Consider the following 18630-nt stretch of genomic DNA (forward strand, 5'->3'; position numbering starts at 1 on the left):
TTGCAAATCGACAGATATTTCAACATTGCAAGTACTTTACATCTATCAAGTCATTTAATAACTTACTACTAAATAAGGTGAGTGAAGCAGTTGTTGTTTTCTACATTTTACGAAAAAGGAGACTGAGGCACAGAGAAGTGTCAGTGATTTGTCTCAAATCATATGTCTTGTGTTTTTCTGTTATACCAGGTGGCCTATCCCATGGTATTTATCCCAGAATAACTGGTGTTAGAGTAATTTGTTTTCTTATCTTATCCTCATTGCTACATTCCAAGCTTCTAGCAGGGTGGGGAGCCTGTGGCCTTCTAGGTCCTTGGGTGCGGCCTTTGGACGGAGTCCAAGTTTTACAGAACAAATACTTTTATTAAGGGGATTTATTCTGTAAAGTTTGGGTTCAATGAAAGGCCTGTACTTGAGGACCTAGAAGGCCATATGTGGTCTCAAGGCTGCAAGTTCCCCACTCCTGTGAGGGAAGGGACCCTATATTATTCATCTATCTCCTCCACAGTGTCTTACAAGCACAGGGCTTTGTACTGAGTTCAACAAAGACGTAATTTTTTCATAGCATCACATGATTGAGAACTAGAATTTATTTAAGTAGTCATCTGGGGAAGGTATCAGGATCTGTTAGACAGATCCTAAGTGTGGAATCTCAGGAAATAGATTCTGGGTTCAAACCCTAGTTCCACTACTCACTAGCAGTGTGACTATGGGCAAAACACTTAAGTCTCAGTTTCCTTGTCTGTAAGAAGAGAATGATGATATTTTTAGAACCTACCTAAGGTTGTCAAGGGGCCCCAATAAAAAAAATGAGAGTAGTGCTGCTTTGCAAACTTGAATGTCAGTTATTAGGACTACCCTCTCATTTGAAAGATGGGGAGATTGGAACCTCTACCAGTAATTGGAGCCTACAGTAATTGGGTAATTAACTTGCCTAAGATTGTATAGGTATTCAGTAACAGAGTCAAAACTGGAACTCAGACCCGATGGCTAAAACATTAATGCTTTTTCTTGGACTCATATTCCTGTGACCTCAGAGGAGTCTAGAAGTCTGACCTCAGAGGAAAGAATGTAACAGCCCTGACACAGGGTTTAAACCCCAGAGCAGGGTAAATAAAATGAGTTAGCCATGATCCCAAGATGTCAAGGAATGCAAGACAGAATTTCCAGGTCCTTCTACAACCCCTTCCCCCAACAAAAGAGTGCAGTCCCCCCTCCCCCACTGGCTCACCAGCAAATGACCCACAGCCCTGGAGAAGCTGTCTGTACTCAGTGTTCAAGGTCAGATTTCCTGAGGAGGGTGGGAGGAACCAAATGAAAGGCAATCATTTGCTTCTGTCCCTGCCAGATCTCCATCTGACATTTATGAAACCCAACAGATGTCCCTGAATGGTATCTCCCCATCCAAGAGGGGATGAATGCTTGACATCCCTTTGAGTAGACAAATCTGAGATATGTATTTTTTTTTTCCAATATTCCACTTGACAGTGGTCTACTTTCTATCCACAGTTTGCTCCTGTATTCTTTTAGACAACTGTCTACAGTTTTTAATGCTTTCTGGTCTTCTGATTATATCTCAGAGAGTCTCACTATTACAATACTCTTGAGCCTTAACACCCACTAAATCTTATAGGATCATAACAACATGGAATTTAGAGCTGGGAAAGTATATAAAGCTGGACTCCAACAGCCTTATTTTGAAGAGCAAAGGAATCTCACCAGAAGGGACCCCAGGGGCAATCTCATCCACCCCTCCCTCATTTTTACAGATTTGGAAACTGAGACCCATGGAGGTTAGATGACTTGCTCAAGGTCACACAAGTAGTAAGCATAAGATGGGAGATTTGAACCCTGGTTTGTCTGACGCTAGAGCCAGTGCCTTTCATTGTGCTTTTTTCCTCTATGAGGCATCTGCATTTAGCCAGGAGATACAGAGTCAGGATTTGAAACTAGCCCTTAGGACTCCAGATCTCATTCTCTCTGCCACAATGTCCCCGCTTTCAATAAGGAAAATGCATTCAAACTCTGGCCAGCTGTCTCTTAAGGCATCTAAGCAGTGCAGCAGAGAGAGAACTGGACCTGGAGATAGGAAAATCTGAGTTCAAATCCAGCCTCAGACCCTGTCTTCCTGAAGAAGTCATTTAACCTCTGCCTGTCTCAGTTTCTTCATCTGTAAAAATGGGGATAATAATAGTACCTACTTTCCAGGCTTGTTGTGAGGCTCAAAGGAGATAACAGAGGTTAAGCTAAAGGTGATTTAAATAGTCTAGCTATTTCCTTTATTCCCATTACCACAACCCTATTTACAGACACTTCCAAACACTCATCTGGACTGTTATATCCTCACATACCCAGAATTTAAGGCTGTCTGTACCTCCAATCTAGCACCACTCGACCTTTTCATCCTCAGCTCAGACTGGTCTTTTGAACAAATGCTATACTCTAGCCAAATCAGACAATCCCCTGTCCACAGAAAACTCCCAAAGTCTCCCTCTTGGACTCTGTAATTCTTGCCCACGCTAGCTGAAGTGCCTCCTCCCCCAGGAAGCTTACTTAGTCACCAGTGAATGACTTTCTCCATCAGCCCTCACCTAGCACTTTGGAACCTTGCTTTGGGTTCTGTGTGGGGAGCATTTGGCTTTGTGCCTCTCTGATGAATTTGTCTTGTAATGCTGTGTAAGATGCACAGTCGTGTTTGTGTCTTATCACCTTGTTAAATGGTGAGCGCCTCGTAACTTCTTGGGCCTTGGCTAAACTTTGTATTTTTCCCAATGCACCATGTTTTGCACACAACAGGTTCTTAATATTGAATATGGTTCTTAATAGCAGCCAGAGAAAGAGAGGGAAGAGTAAGGCAGTGGGTAAGTCATTTGTCCAGGTTGAAGGCAGAGTCACTTGGGGGTGGGGTGGGAGTGTGTGGGGAGACAGTGGTCTACCAGGTCTCTTTATTTCCAGCCCAGATTTTTTTTTTCCCCATGGTCTCAGTTTGGTTTAGGAAAGAGCCCAGGGAGGCCAGTATATATCATGTCTCCAGCCTATGAGTCAATTCTTCTTGAGAACTTCAAATCTGCTTGGAATTCCTGCTTCTCTGGGAGGGGAAGGGAGCTGATGATGAGTTATGGGTCACACTGGGTGCACTATAAAAACCTGTTCCCTGCCTGAAACCCTGAGCTTAAGGGGAGAGGGGTTAGGGATTGAACCTGTGATTTCATTAGTGTAGTGAAATTCCAGGTGAGGAAACCTCCTTTACTTATCTAGGTAGCTACTCTCTCTGCAATTTACGGTCTTAGTTGCTGAGACCAACAGTTCTCAAACCCTTTGCACTTTTAAAAATTATGAAGAACCCTACCAAAAAAGTTTATGTGGGTCATATTTATTGACATTTACTGGATTAGACATTTTAAAAGTCTTAGTATTGTTTTGGAAATAGTTTTGACCTCAAGGACCCCCTGAGAGGGGATTAGGGACCCAGGAGTCCCAGACCACAGGTTGAGAATGGCTGTTTAATTAATCATGAGAGGGACATTCCAGTGTTCCACTGGAATTTGTTCTTTAAGAGAAATGTTAAACCCATAGAGAGGCATTTCAGGGTAGTGAAAATAGCTCTCAATTTGCAATCAGAGGGTGTGAATGTGAATGCTAGCTTTGCTCCTGACTAGCTCTGAGACTGTGGATAAGTTGCTTATCGGATCCTAGAATCAAAGCTGGAAAGGTCCTCAAAAAGTCATCAAGCCAACCCCCCTCATTTTACAGACTGTTGCTCAGCCTTTGTCCAGTTGTGTCCATTCTTCGTGACCCCATGTGGGGTTTTCTTGATGAAGATACTGGAATGGTTTGTCATTTCATTTCCTTCTCCAGCTCATTTTATAGATAAGGAAACTGAGGCAAACAGGCTCAAGTGACTTTCCCAGGGTCACACAGCTAGTAAATATCTGAGGCCAGAATTGAACTCACAAAGAGGAGTCTTCCTGATTGTAAGCCCAGTTCTCTATCCACTGCACCACCTAGTTCCTCGTTTTACAAATTTAGGAAACTGAAACCCAGATAGATTAAGTGACCTGTACAATTACACAGGCAGCATGTGACAGAGGTAGGATTTGAACCCAGGTTCTCTCACTCCAAAGCCAATGTTCTTTCCAGTCAGTTGGGCAGAAAGAATTTATTAAGTGCTGACTATGTGCCAGGCACTGTGCTACTTAAGCTCTGGGGATGCAAAGTAAGGCAAAACACAGTCCCTGCTTTAAAGAAACTCAGTCTAATGGGGGAAACAATGTATGAACAACTATGTACAAATAAGTGGTCTATAGAATACACTGGAGATGATCTCACAGGGAAGGCACTAGCATTGAGGGGTTCAGGGAAAGGCTTTTTGTAGAAGATGATACATTAGCCAAGACCTGAAGGAATCTGGGGAAGCTGAGATGAGGAGGGAAAGCATTCTAGGTATGGGGGACAGCCAATACAAATGCCCATAGACAGGAGATGAGATTTTACATCTGAGGAACAGAGAGAAAGCCTGTGTATAAATGAATCCCATGGTATATGGAGGGGAGCAAGGTGTAAAAAAGACAAGAAAGGTAAGAAAGGGGAAGGTGAGAAGGGCTTTGAAAGACAAGAGGATTTGACATTTTATCCTGGAGGTAATAAGGAGCCATAAGAGTTGATTGAATGGGGTGGGTTAGGCTTTAGGAAGGTCAATTTAACAGATGAGTGAGGAGTGAATTGGAGGGCAAAGAAATGTGGGGCGGGGAGAGCCAGCCCTGAGCTACGGAATTGCCCAGGCGTGGGGCGATGAGGGCTTGCACCGGGTGTGGAAGCGTCAGAAGAGAGGAGGCGCCATGTTGACTTCCTGACCTCTCTGCAGCTCCATCTGCTTTGGTCTGAAATAATAGCGCTGGACTGTCTTCTCCAGGCCTCTTCCTATACAACAAAAACCACGTAACAAGCATGAATTCAGCATCGACTGCATGCAGAGGCTGGTGCTATGCACCAATGCAGACGCCTGGAATGTTCATTCAGTGCCCAGTAGAGGTAAGAAAGCATTCTGTACAGTCCAAGGGAGAAGGACCTTCAGGACCAGAACAGGCAGGGAAAGCCTGCTTAAGGAAGCATCTCCAGAGTTGGGCATGAGGCGAGCAGAAACTCTACAGCTACGGCAAGCGTCCAAATTTGTCTTTGAAACTTCCTCTTTCTGAAGTGTCCATTGAGTGAGTTCCAGTTTTCACGTGTTAGACTGTTCTACAGTACAATGAGAACAGTTCTGGCTTGAGAGTCAGGAGGCCTAGATTTGAGTTCTGATACCGATTAGCTATGGGATTGACCTTAGACAAGTTACTTTCCCTCTACAGGACTCTTTTACTTTTCTTTTCTTTTTTTCTTTTTGGAAGGCAATTGGGGTTAAGTGACTTGCTCAAAGTCACGTGGCTAGTTTTTGTGTTAAGTGTCTGAGGCCAGATTTGAACTCAGGTTCTCCTGCCTCCAGGGCTGGTGCTCTATCTAGCCGACCCATCTCCTCTTTTTCACAAAATGAGGGAGTTAGATGTTCTCTGTTTCTCTCTCTCTGTCTCTCTCTCTGTCTCTCTCTGTCTCTCTCTCCTTCCCTCCCTCCCTCCTTTTCTCTTCCTCCTCCTCCTTGCTTCAACTTTCCTCCTTTCTACTCCCTCCCCCTCACACACACACACACACACACACACACACACACACACACACACTCCAGGGTGTTCTATATTTTGAAGTTTCACTCTTTAAGATGGAAAAGGCATTTCTCCTTCTTGATAGAAAGATAGATTGATAGAAATAGAAAAGTGTCATCCAAAATTCCTTCCATTGGCTCCAATGCCAGCAGGACCAAGGAACCAGAGAAGGATTTCAATCTGGAAGACATGGCTTCCAATTCTGTATGACTCCTTTGATTCAAGTCACTTCCTTTCTTTGGGCCTCAGTTTGTATTTTAAGGAGATTGGACTAGATAACCTCTACAATGCAATAGACTATAAGCTCCCTGAGGACAGGCACTGCTTTGTTTTTGCCCTTCTTATTGCCTGGCACAGTGGCTGCTATTATGGTTGCTTGATAAATTTTGAGTGAATGAATGAATGAACAAATCTCCAGAGACCCTTCCTGCTCTAAATTCTATGATTCTCCATGTTAGGACATTGTCTTTGTCTTTCCACTATACCAGCCTACTTCTTGAAGGTGATCCCCTGCTTAGGACCTTGAATACATTTCCTTGTGTAGGGTAGAGAAGGGAAGGGAATATACATTTATTAAGCTCCTACTATGTGACAATATCTACAGTAGTTCCCATCCTGGAGCTACCCCAAGGACACTCGTGGGAAGGACCTTTAGAATTTTCAGGTACATCCCAATGTAGAGACTAACAGCACTTGATTTTGGAATCTGAGGACTGACTTTGAATATGCTACTTGTGTGACCTTGGACAAGTCCCTTTCCTTCTCTGGGCCTCAGTTTCCTTATCTGTAAAATGAGAATGTTGGGATAGAGGATCTCTAAGGTTTTTTGCAGTTCTGGTATCTGTAATGATCCTAGAACTCTGGGGAGAAGGGAATGAAGATGAAGAGACAGAGATTGAGGGATGGAGCAGAGCTTTGCACCCCCTTTCACCCCTGATCTGAAGGTGGTAGAACCTGCTGGAGCAGCTGGTATTCCCAACAGAGGGCATCCCAGCTCAGGGAGGAAAGCTGCTTTTCTTGTTTTGTAATGATGATTCAGCTTCTTCAGTTGAGAATCAGTAACTGAGGGGCTGGACAAAGATCACCTTCCCAGCATCTGTGGCCTTTGTGAAATCAAAGTTAGGAGCTGGGGTGGATGACCTGACTAAGTTTTAACCAGAGCCACTGGTTTTGTTTTGACTTTGGGGGCCCAGGGTTACTCTCTGATCTACTTCAAAGGGTATTAAAAGCACAATGAGCTCAGGTCTCACATCTTTCAATGACTATTCTGGTCCTTAATAGTACCTTCAAGCCAGGTCCTATAGCATTTGCCTTCTAAGTGTAGGTGTGGGTGTGAGTGGAGACCAGGGAGTCCCCTGATCCTACAGGGGGGGCCACAGAAATCATCTAGTCCAACACACCATTTTGCAAATGAGGAAACAGTGTCTAAGAGGTGTAGTGATTTACCCAGGGACACAAAGATAGGACAGTATTTGAACTCGGGTTTTGTGGCTCTAAATTCATCACTCCTTCCATTGGACCAGGTTACTTCTTGAAGTTGATCCTTTGTTTGGGACTTTTAATTACATTTCACTATGTAGTCAATGGGAAGAACTTTTAGTACCTAATGGAAGATGATGAATTGACCGGCCAGGGCTATTGTGGGGCACAGATGCTCTTGTATTAGTCTCATAAAAATGACACTAAATTGATTTGCCTGGTGTTATTCCTCTGTGTCCACACAAGGAATGGGGTGGCATTAACATTTTCTCCATCACTTTCTTGAATCTATACAATCAACAAAATACAAATCCAGCCTCCTTTGAAGTGTTTGTTGACTTCTGAAGAGCGAAACGTCCACAGCTGCTATAGCTGTTTTTAACATTGTTGCCTTCGTCTGAGTTTATATCTTGATCTTCCCTGACACTGTAGTAAATTTGTATGATCAATTTGTTGTTGTTGCTCATTTCTCCCAACCTATTTCTTGACTTTTCACTTTATGTTAAAATTAGACTGCTCACCTCCGGGTGGGGAGGCACTGTGCCAAAGCTTCAGGATTTTTTGTGCTGTTTTCAGAGCTACTGCAGGTGCGGGTGCGGGGGGGGGGGGGGGGGGGGGGGGGGGGGGCGGCGGCAAGGGGAGGGCAGGGTCATCAAGTTTTTTTGGTGCTTCCAAGGTGAAGAGAGAAATGGTTACTGCTTTTCTCGGCTATGCTCTGGTCTTTACCCAGGAATGGTTCCTTGTCCTCTGTAGCCATAAGCATTAGCATTCCACTTTGCCCTGGAACAGAGATTCGGAACTGCATATGGTCAATAGAATTGCCCATTAGCGCCAGGTATACCCAATGATAAAAAAAGGTTTCCAGTAATTTCTTTCTAATCAGTTTTTTAACCATGTCTTATGTCTGGGCTGAGAGCTCCCAAAGCTACTCCTACCTCTGAGGCTTATGTCCCTGTATTCGGGCTCTGGAGAGATCTTAGCCTCAGTGCCACAGACTTCTCCTGCCAACCTCTTAAATTTTCTTAGGCTAGAAAAATGTCTTACCCTGACTTTTTGCTGGCTCTGCCACCCCAAAATTTTATTTGAAGCATTATTTTAAAGTTGTTTGGGGGGAATACTAAGAGAGTTCAGTTGGATTGCTTCTAATACACCAAATATTATCTAATTTGATGCTTATTTATTTCCATTTTACAGATGGGGAAAATGAGTCAGACAGCAGTTAAGTGACTTTTGCAGGGTTGCACAGCTAGTAAATGTCTGAGGCTGGATTTGAACTCAGGTCTTCTTCATACTAGGACCACTGTACCACTTAGTTGCCTCTCTTATCATGATAGGAACATAGTATTTAGAGCTAGAAGGCACCTGATGGAATTATTCCAAACCCCTCATCCTAGAGCAAATATTGATGCCTTTCATTTTTATATCACAACCACTTCTGAATGAAATGCTGCCCATAGTTCTGAACCTGTTGGAACTGAACTCTCCTTAGTAACAAAGAAAAAACAGCTAAGTGAAAACAAACAAAAAATAATAGTTACATCTTTTACCCCCTCCCTACTACCATTGGCCATAATGGTAAAAAAGAAAAAATCAGCATCCGTTGTCCTCAATATGCACCTTTTGCAATGTGAATAGGTTGACCCTTGGATGGCAAGTGCACCCATTCCATTGATGGGTCTGAAGTCTTTTCAGCTTGGTGTGACCCATCAGAACTGGAAAGATGAGTTAAGGTCAGCTTGTGAAGGGCTATAAAAATTAAACAGAGTAGTTTATCCTTAGTCCTAGAGGTAATAAGGAGCCCCTGAAATTTGTTGAGTAGGGGAGTGGCATGGTTTGTGACTCCCACTGGGGATTTCATAGTATTATTGTGAGGTTCAAGGAGATTGGTATAGTTACAAGAAATATGTGTAGACAGCATGACATGTTGGAAAGAGTATTGGATCTGGCACCAAGGAACTTGGATTTGAATCCTGGCTTGTATGATTCTCTTTGTATGACCTTGAACAAATAAATTCTTGGTTTTTTCATCTATAAAGTAGGGGTAGGATTGGATGGTCTCTAAAATATTTCTCTTAACTATAAGTAGTTCATAATTCTGGGGTGGGCAGTGGGCTGAGCTAACTTGGAGTCCCTTGGTGGGGGTGTTTGAAACAGTTGACAAGAGAGAATGAGTACAGGGCAAAGGAAAAAAAGGGAAGCATAGAGATTCTGGCACAAGGAAAGGAGGAGAAAGGCAAATTCATTAAGAAGGCTAGATATTATCAGAATATGGAACCAGTGGGGCTGTCAGTCACTCCCTAAGGACCAATCAGACAGAAAGGACTGGGGAGGGCAATGAAATTGGGGTTGACCAGTATTGAGAGCTGGGGGACAGAATAGATACAGGAAGACAGATTGGAACATGGAATAATTGGCAAAGAGAAGGTCCAAGTGAGGAGCAAAGGAAGTGGGGAGTTTCATCTGATTTTAGGGATATTTCTGCTGGGAGGGAAACAGAGAAGAAATGTTGTCAACCCTCAACTTTCTGGCCAGATTCATCATCGTCACTGTGAACAAGGGGTAGGTAAAACCTGGCAATTTCTGAATGAACCACCTAGAACTAAGGGTCCTGGTAGGAGGAGCTCTCAAGTTAGCCTGAGAAATTTGTGCATTAATGTTAATAATCTTGTACACTGCCCTAAAACTCTTGGGAAACCCTAATTTGTAAAACCTACATCATACAATTGTAGGAAGGCTAAAATGAATGAATACATAAGATGCACTTTGCAAAATAAGTGTCCTATAGTTTACAAAGCATTCTACATACACAGAATTATTTCAATCTCATGGCAATTGCATCATCATCCTTATTTTACAGATGAGGAAACTGAGGACCAGAGAAATAGCAAGACAATTAACATAGCATTAGACTCAGAGTCAGGAAAATCTGAATTTGAATCCTACTTCTGACGTTTACTAGTGATGTGACCATGGGCGAATCACAACTTCTCTGAACCTCAGTTTCCTCATTTGTAAAATGCTGGCAATTATACAAAAACCTGAGTGAATTTTCATACTTATCAAAATTTCAATATAGTATTGAACTTACTAAAGCTTGAAACTGTACTAAGGTTTTTGGGACACCTTGTATTTGTAGTACCTATCTCATGTGGTTGTAAGGAAACTAAAATGATATATGATGCAGATTTTAAAATATAAAGGGGTATATAAATAGTTTATCATTATTGTTTTTGTTATTATGCTTAAGATTGCATAAATATTGTATAACAGAGCCAGAATTCAAACCCAGGTCCAGTTTTCCTTCCAACAAACCACATGACCTCCACATGCTATTAAGGAGGAATTAAGTATTAAGGAGGTAGTAAATATTAAGTAATACCTGTCATATCATAGTCATATCATACATGACCTATCTTTCTTCTGCTCTTACTGATGTCACAAAGAGTTACAGGCCTCCTGATTTCTAATCCAGGGGCTTCTCCACCCTACAGCTGTCTCTTAGAGAGTGCTCGTGCAAGGACTTCCCCATGTTCACTCTTCCTTGTTGGCCTGGCCAGAGAGTATCATGGAAATTAGAAGAGAGTCATAGGAATAAGAGATTACTGTGTTATATAGGAAATATTTATCAATGCACACTTATAGGTCTTTGGTTCTTTTAAGCAGTTCTTCCAAGGTGGAGGAAATAAATAGCTGTCCTATATCTGATCTACTTTGTATAATGAGGAACTTTCTAGAAGAGATTGTGCTGAGCACTTAGACCCTAGACTCCAGTCAAACTTTTATTTAAGAGATTGTCCCTAGCGTTCTACTCTATGATGGGGGCATAATGAATTAAAGACAACAAGAAAATAGCTTGACCTTCTTCTTTAGAGGCACAGGTTCTGTGAATCTCCTTAGGGAGAGGGTGCGCCCCAACCTCCTGCTTCATAACAAGGCTAAGATGGAAGACATTCCCTGTATCAGGTGCTGAAAATCCAGGGAAAGCCAATTCTAAGCCCTTGCTCCTCCCCTTGCTAATCATGAACAGATCTTTTTGACCCATCAGGGACTCAGAAATGTGGCCAGTGGCTGTGGGCCCAGTGACAGTTCAGTAAAGAGGACTGTTAATAGGCCGACTGATCATTTTGCAAGAGGCTGGAGTCACTGATTTGCCAACAGAAGCAGTGCTTCTTGGGAAACTCGGGGACCCTTTCTGCTGCCAACTGTGGCCCAGAGGCCTGAAGGAGGGGATCCTTCATAGGATCATAGAAAGAGCTGGAAAAAGACTTAGAGAACACCTAGTCCAACTCTCTCATTTTACAGATGATGAAACTGAGACCCACAGAGGGGAACTCACCTGGGACTCAGGAGGACTGGGTTCTAGTCTTAGTCTTGCTATGCATTCTATGTGTGCCCTGGGGCAAGTCCATTATCCTTCTGGTTTTTTTTTTTTCCTTTCTGGAGGGGGGAAGGTAGGGCAATTGGGGGTTAAGTGACTTGCCTAAGGTCACCGGCTAGTTTTGTGTTAAGTGTCTGAGGCGGAATTTGAACTCAGGTCCTCCTGTCTCCAGGGCCAGTGCTCTATTCACTGTGCCACCTAGCAGTGACCCTCCCTCCCCCCAATCATCCATCTGAAACTCTATTTCCTCATCTGTTAAACAAGAATAATAATTCTCACCTTGCCTATCTCACAAGGGTGTTGTCAAGGATAGCTAGCATTTACATACTGCTTTAAAGTTTGCAAAATCATTGATAAATATTATCTCACTTGATTTTCTCAATAATCCTGGGAAGTGGATACTTTTAATATCCCCATTTTGCAGATGAGGAAACAGGCAGGCAGAGGTAAAGTGACTTGCCTGAGGTCACACTGCTTGTGTCTGAGGAAAAACTGGAACTCAGATCTTCCTGACTGCAGGCCCATGGCTGTGACCATTGTACCACCTAGCTGCCTTAGCTAGCTGGAAGACTCTACAGGAATAGGGATAAGAGAGACCACTTCCAGTAGGGCTGGCCAGATTGTGATGTCCATGAAAGAAATCTTCAGCAGCCTCCCAACACCCACTTTCTGCATCTCTCCCGCCTCCTACTTTTCCCTCTTCCATTCTAATTAGGCTGGTGCTGGGACCACCGCCATACTGTCTATTGCTGGGACACCAAATTAAAAGGCTTTTCAACATGATAGGGCTTGCCAAGCTCTTACTCCACAGGCCTTGGAGACTTCAGGGCCACTTTGGTGCCTCAAGAAGACATTTGGATCGTGCTGAACAATGCTGCAGCTAAGAGCCCTGTGGTTTACAAAATGTTTTCAGTTGTCCTATGAGGCATTTATGATTATTTATTCTGGTTTTACAGCTGAAGAAGTTGAGGCCCAGCTAGGTTAGGTAGCTAACCCCGGGTTGCACAATTCCTAGGTGTCAGAGCCAGGACTCAAATCGACCTTTCTCCTAAAGGACTTTGGACTCTGGCCTGAAGGCCCCACGGCCTTGGGCAGACTGTTACTCCTCTATTTACACTTAAAAAAACAAACAGCTTATTCATCAGAAGGAATAAGGCTCTGATGATGCAATAGCAGGCCAGGAAACAGATAGTGAGGTTTTAGGAACACTGGGAAGAGAAATGCTCAGGCCCGCTCACATGGTGGTTTATAGGTAGTGGTCGACTTTGCCTACTTCTCCAGCCCCTGGTGTTTTCTGGCTGGCACAGGAGGCAATGCCAAGAGGGAAATTCAGCAGGAGAGGTGCATGAATCTCAGTGTTTCTTTCTTTTTGTGTTTATTTTTGGCTTCTTGACTTGCTTACTTCCTGAACCTCTCCCCCATTCCTAACCTCCTTTCCCCTTCCCTCCTCCTAGTTCCTTCTTAAATCACTCAACCTTACTTGTTAGGCAGGAGAGCACTCGGATACAGTTGAAGGCACCCCCTGAGGTGCCAGCCCTTGTGTGTTGCCATAAGTGCAAAGAGAGAATTCAAGGAGAGGAGGGAGACCGGCAGCCTCTCTCCCCTCAGGCAGCGGTTTTGCCAAGGGGCTGGCATCTTTGTTCCCTTGCAGACTTTCTCTCAGGGGCTGGAGCCAGGACATCACCTGATGCCAAGGGTTTAAGCCCACACTGTGCTCTCAGCCCAGGGCCTCCTCATCTCCTCTCTCCCAACTAGAGAATGGTCCCAGAACAGATCCATGCAGGGGAAGACTGGGCCCTCTGGTCGCTCAAGGTCAGAACCTGCAGGAACCTTAGAATGTAGAATTTCAAGGCTATTTGATGTTCCACAGAATGCTACAGCTGGAAGGGACCTTGGAATATGGAGTATAGCACGGGAAAAGGAATTGCAGAAGTGTAAAATCCTGAGACCTTTGGGATCATTTAGTTTAACTTTCTCATTTGATTAAAGGAAATTGAGGCCTGCAGAGATAGAGGGACTTCTCCCAAGGTTGCACAATTAGCTAGTAGCAGATAGGGCCCTGCAACCTGGGTTTAAAAAAAATTCCAACCCAAACTGATGGGTCAAGACCATATAATGATATGTTCTATTTGCATCCTGGGAAATCATTTAGTTCTCTCTTCCCTGGGCATCCTTCACCTGTCAACACAAGACTTGGACTCAGGGCTGGCCTTGGGAGAAGTCGGGAGTTGTTAAGCTAATCTCTGGTGATTTGCTATCTTCCTCTCCCCCATCTGGTCCAGTGTCCTTGGCTGTGGCTGTCCTCTCCTTCTCTCTTTGCTTCCCATCACCCAGGCAGCTGAGATGTGAACTGTCCTCATAGGGTCTCACTCTGAGCTGGCATCAGATCATCAGAGAATCTTGAAACTGGGAGGAGCTTCCTGATTTTAATAATAATAACATACAATTATAACATTAATAATAAATAATAATAACTAGCATTTATTCAGTGCTTTTGTGTTTGTGAAATGCTTTACGTATTTTCCTACGTGATGCTCGCAACAACCCTCTGAGTTAGTAGTATTATCCCCATTTCACAGATGAGGAAACTATAGCTGAGAACAGAGTAAATGACCAGGCTAGGGGGAAGGGGCACAGCTAAAAAGTGCCTGAGGTAGGATTTGAAGCTTAGAGACCAACACTGCATCACCTAGCAAGCCCAAACCAAACATTTTACAGATATGGAAACCATTCCCAGAAAAATAAAGTCCCTTGCACAAGACCAATCTAAGTTAATGACAGAACCAGGCTTAGATCCCTGTTTCTTTACTCCTAGACCCAAGAGTAAGAGTCCTGTAGTTTTCCTATGAGCACATGTTGTCTCCCTTTTATAGTTGAGCAATCAAAACACAGACACTGAAAAAAATTGGACCATCAAAACCTGTGTTCATAACCCTTGTTATAGTACTGAAAGTTAATAACTATAATGCATTTGCCCCTTCCTCTGTGGCATATTTACATATACCCAGGGGACAAAAAAGTTTAGTGATCAAAGGAATTATGGGAGTTTTAGATCCAGTAACAGGTAACAGATAGCCTTATATCATGCAAGGTAATGGCCATTTACTCTGCCTGTGGGTAAGAATGGATAGGCTTTCTGGATCAGCCAAGCCCAGGATCCAAGGAGTCAGGAAAGTAAACTTTCCACATTCATTTAAAAAAACATTTTTTTTAAGTTCCAAATTTTCTCCCTCATCTCTCACCTCCTCTCTCCCTGAGACGGTAAGTGCTTTTGTTTTAGGGTATACATGTGGAATCATGCAAAACATAGGAAGCAGACTTTCTAGAACAGTCTCCTTTGGAAATCACGACCAGCTAAATCTCATCTTCTCTTCCTTTCTTGAACAATGGTCTATGAGGTAAAGATGTTTTGTCTGCCCAAGATTTTGTAGGAACTGTTGGGCATAATAGGGCTAGACAGAAGATCCCCAAGATTAAAATTGGAAGTGGATTTTATTTACCACGGGACTGCTGGGGTCACATACCGAAATCAGACAGTAAATTGGCATGAACAGTATGCCAGTTTTTAAAGAGATTACAATAGTTAGGTTACGTAAACTGAAACTACAATCAGTGATTGGTCAGTGTATCTTTGAATTTTCCCATGAGTTTTTCCTAGGCTGAGGTACAGGGAACCCAGAATGGGTGGAGATGGGGAACACCTGGTTGGGGGGAGGCAGGGAAGAATGGAGCAGGGATTTTACCCTAGACTGAAGCCCCCACCCATGGATCAACTAGGAAAGGGAAGGGTAAAAGTTATGCAAAAATGCCTGCTTATAGATCAATGGAAGGGAAAGGAGGGATAAAAGTTATGCTAAAACACCTGCTTACAGATCAATGGAGGGGAAAGTGGGGTTGTGCTCAACATTCCCTACTTTTCTTTTGTAGGTATGTCAAACCTTTGACATAGCTGGGGCCACAATGGGGGCCACATTTTTTCCATCAGTCTTCTAGCTGAATTTCTCCAGGAAAGAAGCTGTCCCAATAGAGGTCAGTTCTGGATTCTTGGGAAAGCTGTCTGCATCTGATGTCGTTTTTTCAGATTCCAAGGCTTAGGAGATTATCCTTATATGACTAGAGTTCAAATGTACAATACAAGGGCTCCCAGAAACATGATTTTACATATAAAGGTCCAGTTTTCTAGCTATGCAAGACTAGATTCAGTTAGTACAATGAGGTTTTTCTCACAATTTTACAAAATGACATAATTACATTAAGTCAGGTACATGTAACCAAGATAACAAAGAAAACTTACATACAAACGATACAAGAATCATAATTAACATACAATTCCTTGTATCCCAGTGATCTATTTCATTTAAGCAACACTTTTAAATCCCAGATGCCTCATGTAGTTATAGAATCTCAAAAGGAGTTTTGCTTCTTCTGTTCAGATCTAGAGATGACCAGATAAGTTTGACTTAATATAAATTAGTACAATTACTTAAGATTAGTGCCATATTTTGAAACTACAGAGAATTTTTAGTTTATTCTTGGCTATTTCTACCTTTCTTAAATCCTGTACCTGGTATAGGAGTCCTTTAAACTACGAAAAACCTTTTTTTCTAAAAATTGACTTCATCTGTCCTTTGTAAAATTATCAGACAGATGAATTAACTAATTAACATTAGCTCCTTACCACTATCTTGTACAATCATTGTGCTAAAATCAAAATCCATGCCTCTGATCTTATTCCCAAACATGCTCAAATCATGAATTCACAGAATAGGAAGTTTTTTAAGCCAATTTTTTTGCATCTGTGTTTAATCCTAGGTGTCATCTGGCCTGATCCTGTTGCTCGCCTCAAACTTCACTATGCTGGTCAATCAGGCATCTATTTCATGACTTTTTGCCTTATTACTAATCCTCTCCTTCTTTGAGGGATGTTATCTCTATATTTGTTCATTTATTTGGCCCTGAATATTACTTCTCAGTGAATTTGCTATAGAATAAAAGAGGGACAAAGTCATAAACCTTGCCAGAAGGAAAACTTCCTTAGTCTTGTTTGATTCCAGGCATGAGTCATCTCCACTGGTCATTCAGAAAGCAAGCAGGTGCTGAAAGCAAGGCTTAGGCATAAATAGGTGGGAAGTTTCCTTTTTCAGAAAGAAAAGGCACAATTGGGAAAGTCAGAGAGATCCTACCTGGGCAGTGTTCGAGGTTATCCCCAAACTTTTCCAAGCACAGACATCTACCTTGAACAGTTCTCAGCCTGCAGCCTCTGCCATCCCATTATCGGCTTTTATGACCACTCCTGTAATCAAGGCTTAGAAGAATAGTAAAATTTATCCCTCAAATTATTAAATAGTAAATAAATATGGACTAGTGTCCTTCAGATAGGGCCATCTAAAATTTGATTGAGCTATTAATTACAAACTCAAGGTACAAATCTTTCTGCCTTCCCAAAACTTCCTCATTCTCTCTCAACATATTTCTAAAATTGATATCAACTATCTGGAAACAGGAGGGGCTGGATAAACCCCATTTGTCCCCTAACCTTCTTATTTGCTTTGTTCAGGTTTTCATAAATAGACTTTAAAGATAGTTTGAATTAACCTGGTGTTAAAAAATGGTATCTTTTCTTTTCTCTCAACTAAAGTAACTCTGATTAACCTAAATATTAGGTACCCAAGTACCCCATCATTCCAAGCACCCAATAATTCCCCCCCTTAAACAGCTGGGACCCAAAATCATTTGGGTAGATCTGTCTCTGTTTCATATGGGGCTAGGTCTGTAGCCTGAGGCTAAAATGTGGCTGAAGCCAGGTCCTGCCCACAAATTGTTTCCTGGGACACCTAAGCCTTCGTTTCCACATTCTAGGTTTTACAAAACTTAGAAGAGGATTCACAGGGTCTTTTCTTCGAATAATTACTGATAAGTAGTTTTCCCCAAGCATGCTATTGTAAATACTTGATTTGTGAATTGAAACTTAAAGAAAGAAAAACTTAAAAGTGTATGATTTCTTAAATTACAACATTTCAGAATATCATAACTGATACTCTGACATGGTCAGAGTACTTCATCCACCATCATTTTCTTGTTCCTCTGACAGTATAATTCTTAATTTAACAGCATTTAGAGTATGAGGAACTGCTTCTATTATAACATTCATAAAACCAATGTTTACCAGTAACAATATCAGAAACAATTATGATGTACCTGAATTTAAACTTCAAACCAAAATCAAGTAATTACCAATCTGGTGATCTTAACTTAGTAATTTCCAAATTGCTTTGCACAGAAAATCGTTCACCCCATAACCATTTACACAAACCTCACACCTAAGAAAGGTTTCACTTAAGGTTGACAAACATAATAATTATAAAATAAACCATCAAATATGGGAATTACCCAAAACTAATTAGGTGTAAAAATGCTCCTAATATAAATTTCCCAAGACATTGTATAGTCACATACATCCAAGTTAACATATATATCTATATCCTTAGATGGCTCAGCAGCTTCAGAATAGTAATAAGAAAATTGTTTTTAACATAATTCATAATTTTTCCAAATTACATAATTTAGCCAAAATCTTAAATGAAACAACATTATTATTGCCTGTTTGTAAACCAAATATAAGTTTTAAGTTAACAAATTTTACAACCTAAAAACCCAATACACATGCAATACAAAATTTGGATTTTTAAAAAATAGCTGTAATACTATTCCTACTTCAAAAATGTTTCTTAAGTTCACTTAGCTAAATAAGACTTTTAGAAACACAATACAGTCTCAGAAAGATGGCAACAAAATAACAATAACAATAATTGACTATCAATTTTGGCATGGATTCAAAATTAGAGAGATAACAACTTATGCCAGTCATTGTATTTTACAATCAAGTGTTTCACAAACACTATTAATTTTCCTTTTACAAATTTAAGGAACAAGTCAAGCTGAGATAGCAAAAAACTTCTTTCTTTAAGCAATTCCAATATCCTAAAGAACTTCTGTTTTTTTTAAAGCAATCCCAATATCCTATTTCCAATTTCTTTTTTCTTTTTTTTTGGAGGGCAATTGGGGTTAAGTGACTTGCCC

The 18630-nt window shown here is 41.7% G+C and overlaps 2 long non-coding RNA genes across 3 annotated transcripts in view; both read left to right on the plus strand.

Moving 5' to 3' along the window:
* LOC138158006 (uncharacterized) overlaps positions 1-18630 on the plus strand; it is a 292753-nt gene that overhangs the window by 90281 nt on the left and 183842 nt on the right. The gene's annotated exons all lie outside the window — the stretch shown is intronic.
* On the plus strand, positions 4493-16879 carry LOC138158005 (uncharacterized). The gene is made up of 4 exons (XR_011167530.1): positions 4493-4577; positions 4913-5031; positions 15478-15579; positions 16363-16879. It is a non-coding gene; the product is annotated as an uncharacterized lncRNA (long non-coding RNA).

Source organism: Petaurus breviceps, unplaced genomic scaffold (genome assembly GCF_028583685.1).
Source record: "Petaurus breviceps papuanus isolate PSGF00001 unplaced genomic scaffold, PetGlider_PUasm1.0 174, whole genome shotgun sequence".
Classification (NCBI taxonomy): domain Eukaryota; kingdom Metazoa; phylum Chordata; class Mammalia; order Diprotodontia; family Petauridae; genus Petaurus; species Petaurus breviceps.